The following is a 6,000-nucleotide window of genomic DNA, read 5'->3' as shown; positions in this document are numbered from 1 at the left end:
TTAATTGACCTCACACAGCTCTTAATAAAGAACTACTTCTTTGTTCCATCCAGGAGTTTGCACTTGTAACACTCCTATACTGCCTGTGAAATTTCTGTTAAAGTACAATTTTCAAAAAGTTACAAACATGCTGCTGCTGCTGCTAAGTCGCTTCAGTCGTGTCTGACTTTGTGCGACCCCATAGACAGCAGCCTACAAGGCTCCCTGGTCCCTGGGATTCTCCAGGCAAGAACACTGGAGTGGGTTGCCATTTCCTTCTCCAATGCATGAAAGTGAAAAGTGAAAGTGAAGTCGCTGAGTCATGTCCGACTCCTAGCGACCCCATGGACTGCAGCGCACCAGGCTCCTCCATCCATGGGATTTTCCAGGCAAGAGTACTGGAGTGGGATGCCATCGCATTCTCCGTACAAACATGACTCTGATACAAATAGAATGAACACAGATGTCACATGTTGTATTTTCCCCAGACAGTTGGGAGCAAGATATTTATTAAGGACCAACACCTGTAAAAGAGAGATAGAAGTGGAAATGGGCAGAGGGAGAAGTAGAACTATGACTGAGAGCCTGACAAAGCCTTGGCCAGGCAATCTGGGAGGGAACCCTGGAGTAAGTGTCTTCATCTATTTGGGCTGCTACAACAAATTACCATAGACCTGGGGGCTTCAGCAACGATGTTTGTTTCTCACAGTTCTGGAGGCTTAAAGTCTGAGATCAGGGTGCCGGAATGATCAGGTTCTCCTGAAAACCTCCTCTGGGTCACATGCTGCTGACTTCTCATTGTATCCTTACCTGGAAGAAAAAGAACCAATAGGTATCTGGTCTGTTTTACAAAAGCACTAATTCAGCTTGAGGGTTCCACCTTCATGACTATTTACCTCCCCCAGCTCATTTCCAAATACTATCACATTGGGATGTTTCAATACATGAATTTGTGTGTGGCAGAGGGGACACAAACATTCAATCCATTGCAGTAAGCATTGCTCATCAGAGTGTCCTGTGGTGGGCAGAGCTGGCGGGCCTTTATCCCTCCTGCCTCCCTCAGTCACTGCTTGTGCACAGTCCTGGCTGGTTTTCTGAAGCTGAGGCAGACACCAAAGGAGCTTGAAGCAGGCCTGGGAGGCTCATGTTTGTGTCTACACAGACCACCCCTTGTGTCACATGGATCTACTTCTGCACATATGATCAGGTGCTACTCCTCCAAAGTTCTGGTGGACCTATGTTCCTGAGGGGTAACTTAGAAAAAGGAGATTAGTGGGATGAACTAGAACCCCTGCAACTGCAACTGATCTTGGACAACTACACTGGGGAAGGGAAATATCCATATTTCTTAAGGACTGTTGGACATACGGTCTGAGTTGACATTGATATCTGGAAACTGTGTCATCATGGCCTCACTGTCAGAGGGAGGGTGTATAAGGACCAGGTAATAAACAGAGTCCTGACCCAAGTCCAGTGAGACTTTGTCTAGCGTACAGTGGGGGCACTGAGTCCATGGTCCCAACCTGTGGTCATTTTGCCAGACTTTGCATGTATAATTGAGATTGACACAGGCAGTTGGTGCAACTCCTAAATTGGTCCCTTGGCCTGTAGGGTAAGAGCTGTGATAGTATGGAAGGCTAACTGGAAACCTGTTAGCCTGTACCACAAACTGGCTGGTTTAAATAATAGGAATTTATCATCTCACAGTTCTGAAAGCCAGAATTTCAAAATCAAGGTGTTGGCAGGGTAGGTTCCTTCTAAGGTTGTGAGAGAGAATCTATTTGTGCCTCTTCCTAGCTTCTGGTGGTTTGCTGGCAATCTTTGGTGCCCTTTGGCTTCTGCAGCATCACCCTCATCTCTGCTTTCATCTTCACATCTCATTTTCCCTTTGTGTGTATGTCTCCAAATCTCCCCTTTCATAAGGGCACTGATTATATTGTATTAGGGGCCCCTCTTGCTCCAGTATGACATCATCTTACCCAATTACATCTGCAACAACCCCATTTCCAGATAAGGTCACATTCTGAGGTACTGAGGGTTAGGACTTCAATATATGAATTTTAAGTGGACTTAGCTCAACTCATAACACTTCCCTTCACTCATCAAAGATACTAAATCCAAAGAAATATTACATCCTGGGGGTATGGCTGAGATTAGTGCCACCTTTAAGGATCTAAAGGATGTAGAAATGGTGATCCTCATTGTCAGTTCAGTTTAGTCGCTCAGTCGTGTCTGACTCTTTGCAATCCCATGGACTGCAGCACACCAGGCTTCCCTGTCCATCACCAACTCTGGGAGCTTGCTCAAACTCATGTCCATCAAATCCTTGATGCCATCCAACCATCTCATCCTCTATAGTCTCCTTCTCCTCCTGCTGTCGATCTTTCCCAGCATCAGGGTCTTTTCCAGTGAGTCAGCTCTTTGCATCAGGTGGCCAAAGTATTGGAGCTTCAGTTCCAGCATCAGTCCTCCCAATGAATATTCAGGGTTTATTTCCTTTAGGACTGACTGGTTGGATCTCCTTGCAGTCCAAGGGACTCTCAAGAGTCTTCTCTAATACCACAGTTCAAAAGCATCAATTCTTTGGCGTTCAGCTTTCTTTATGGTCCAACTCTCACATTCATACGTGACCACTGGAAAAGCCATAGCTTTGACTAGACAGACCTTTGTCAGCAATGTCATGTCTCTGCTTTTTAATATGCTGTCTAGGTTTGTCATAGCTTTTCTTCCAAGGAGTAAGCGTCTTTTAATTTCATGGCTGCAGTCACCATCTGCAGTGATTTTGGAGCCCAAAAAAATAAAGTCTGTCACTGTTTCCACTGTTTCCCATCTATTTGCCATGAAGTGATGGGACCAGATGCCATGATCTTCTTTTTTTGAATGCTGAGTTTTAAGCCAGCTTTTTGGCTCTTTCACTTTCATCAAGAGCGTTCTTAGTTCCTCTTCACTTTCTGCCATAAGGGGGATGTCATCTGCATATCTGAGCTTACTGATATTTCTCCCGGCAATCTTGATTCCAGCTTATGCTTCAACCAGTGTGGCGTTTCACATGATGTATTCTGCATATAAGTTAAATAAGCAGGGTGACAATATACAGCCTTGACATACTCCTTTCCCAATTTGGAACCAGTCCGTTGTTCCATGTCTGGTTTTAACTGTTGCTTCTTGACCTGCATAAAGATTTCTCAGGAGGCAGGTAGGGTGGTCTGGTATTCCCATCTCTTTCAGAATTTTCCATAGTTTGTTGCGATCCACACAGTCAAAGGCTTTGGCACAGTCAATAAAACAGACGTAGATGTTTTTCTGGAACTCTCTTGCTTTTTCTATGATCCAACGGATGTTGGCAATTTGATCTCTGATTCCTCTGCCTTTTCTAAATCCAGCCTGAACATCTGGAAGTCCTCAGTTCACATACTGTTGAAATGTAGCTTGGAGAATTTTGCTTTGCTAGTGTGTGAGATGAGTGCAATTGTGCAGTAGTTTGAACATTCTTTGGCATTGCCTTTCTTTGGGATTGGAATGACAACTGATCTTTTCCAGTCCTGTGGCCACTGCTGAGTTTTCAAAATTTGCTGGCATATTGAGTGCAGCACTTTCACAGCATCATCTTTTAGGACTTGAAATAGCTCAGCTGGAATTCCATCATGTCCACTAACTTTCTTCATAGTGATGCTTCCTAAGGCCCACTTGACTTCGCACTCCAGGATGTCTGGCTCCAGGTGAGTGAGCACACCATCGTGGTTTTCTGGGTCATTAAGAACTTTTTTGTATGGTTCTTCTTTGTATTCTTGCCACCTCTTCTTCATATCTTCTGCTTCTGTTAGGTCCATGTCATTTCTGTCCTTTATTGTGCCCATCTTTGCATGAAATGTTCCCTCGGTATCTCTAATTTTCTTCAAGAGATCTCTAGTGTTTCCCATTCTGTTGTTTTCCTCTATTTGTTTGCATTGATCACTGATGAAGGCTTTCTTATCTCTCCTTGCTATTCTTTGGAATTCTGCATTCAGATGGGTATAGCTTTCCTTTTCTCCTTTTTGCTTCTCTTCTTTTCTCAGCTATTTGTAATGCCTCCTCAGACAACCATTTTGTCTTTTTGCCTTTCTTTTTCTTGGGGATGGTCTTGATCACTGCCTCCTATACAATGCCACGAATCTGTGTCCATAGATCTTCATTGTATATCCATTTAATTTGTCAGTCTGGCTCCTGCAGAAACTGGCTGTATTCTGAAGGCTGACAGTGGACTGTTCCAAGCTCAACTAAGGAACAGCAGTTCCAGTGGCAGCCAAATGTGGCATCATTGCTAGAGAAGATTAACATGGCCTCAGGTTCATGGTATGTGGCCCTCAATTTGTTGAATGCATCCTTTACTATCCCTATCAAAAATAATATAAAATAGAGTTTATTGCCGTACAGAATGAATAATAATATTAATTTACAGTTTTGCCTTAAAATTCTTTTTAACTCTCTTGCCTTCTGTCATAATTAGTACAAAATAGTCAGGACTGTCTGGCCATCCCACAGAACATCATATTGATTCATTACATCAGTTATCATTTAAGAGGTGGCAAGAACACTGGGTGACTGAAAAACAGGTGCTCCAGAGGGTGAGAGATGAACATTGTGAAAATTCAGGAATCTGTCACATGCCTAAAAATGTTTGGAGATCAGTGGTGGTCCAGAGTTCAGTTCCAGAACACCCCTTCCAAAATAAAAGATTAATTTTTGCATATTGCATCTCCTACCACAGAGGGAGATTTTGCAGGCAGGGTGTTTAGCACCTGGGATTATAGCTTTGGGCCACATGCTAGATGGCATAGAAGGTTTCTGCATTTGATTGGAACCCAGAGCAGGAAAGGGCCCTGTATCAGGTTCAAGATGCAGTTCAAGCAGCTCTAGTGCTTGGGCCATATGACCTGGCAGACATTAGTTCAGTTCAGATCAGTCACTCAGTCGTGTCTGACTCTTTGCAACCCTATGGACTGCAGCATGCCAGGCCTCCCTGTCCATCACCAACTGCCAGAGTTTACCCAAACTTATGTCCATTGAGTTGGTGATGCCATCCAACCATCTCATCCTCTGTCGTCCCCTTCTCCTCGTGCCCTCAATCTTTCCCAGCATCAGGGTCTTTTCCAATGAGTCAGCTCTTCACATCAGGTGGCCAAAGTATTGGAGTTTCAGCTTCAACATCAGTCCTTCCAATGAACACTCAGGACTGATCTCCTTTAGGATGGACTGCTTGGATTTCCTTGAAGTCCAAGGGACTCTCAAGAGTCTTCTCCAACACCACAGCTCAAAAGCATCAGTTCTTTGGTGCTAAGCTTTCTTTATAGTCCAACTCTCACATCCATACATGACCACTGGAAAAACCATAGCTTGACTAGATGAAACTTTGTTGACAAAATAATGTCTCTGCTTTTTAATATGCTGTCTAGATTGGTCATAATTTTCCTTCCAAAGAGTGTCTTTTAGTTTCATGGGTGCAGTCACCATCTGCAGTGATTCTGAAGGCCCCCAAAATAAAGTCAGCCACTGTTTACCCATCTATTTGCCATGAAGTGATGGGACTGGATGCCATGATCTTCGTTTTCTGAATGTTGAGCTTTAAGCCAACTCTTTCACTCTCCTCTTTCACCTTCATCAAGAGGCTCTTTAGTTCTTTTTTTTTTTAATTTTATTTAATTTTATTTATTTATTTATTTTTTTGTGAGAATTAAATATGTTAATACAAAAAAGCTCACACTACAGTGCCCAGTGCATGAGAACCTCTCATTAAATGTTAGCTATTATTATCTTTCCATGTCAGTCCATGTATTTTTTTTAAATTTTTTTAACTTTATTTTTAAACTTTACATAATTGTATTAGTTTTGCCAAATATCAAAATGGATCCATCACAGGTATACATGTGTTCCCCATCCTGAACCCTCTTCCCTCCTCCCTCCCCATACCATCCCTCTGGGTCGTCCCAGTGCACTAGCCCCAAGCATCCAGTATCATGCATCGAACCTGGACTGGCATCTCGT

The 6,000-nt window shown here is 43.2% G+C and overlaps 1 long non-coding RNA gene across 1 annotated transcript in view; it reads right to left on the bottom strand.

The window, feature by feature from the left end:
- Positions 1 to 452: 452 nt before the first annotated feature.
- The window catches only part of LOC113887587, a 55,169-nt gene continuing 49,621 nt past the window's right edge, over positions 453 to 6,000 (bottom strand). Inside the window, exon 2 of the long non-coding RNA XR_003509763.1 lies at positions 453 to 789. This is a non-coding gene — a long non-coding RNA (uncharacterized LOC113887587). The remainder of the gene's footprint in view (positions 790 to 6,000) is intronic.

This window comes from Bos indicus x Bos taurus, chromosome X, assembly GCF_003369695.1.
Source record: "Bos indicus x Bos taurus breed Angus x Brahman F1 hybrid chromosome X, Bos_hybrid_MaternalHap_v2.0, whole genome shotgun sequence".
Taxonomy (NCBI): domain Eukaryota; kingdom Metazoa; phylum Chordata; class Mammalia; order Artiodactyla; family Bovidae; genus Bos; species Bos indicus x Bos taurus.
Note: the sequence above shows the minus strand (reverse complement) of the source record. Positions and strands in the feature narration are given on the sequence as shown.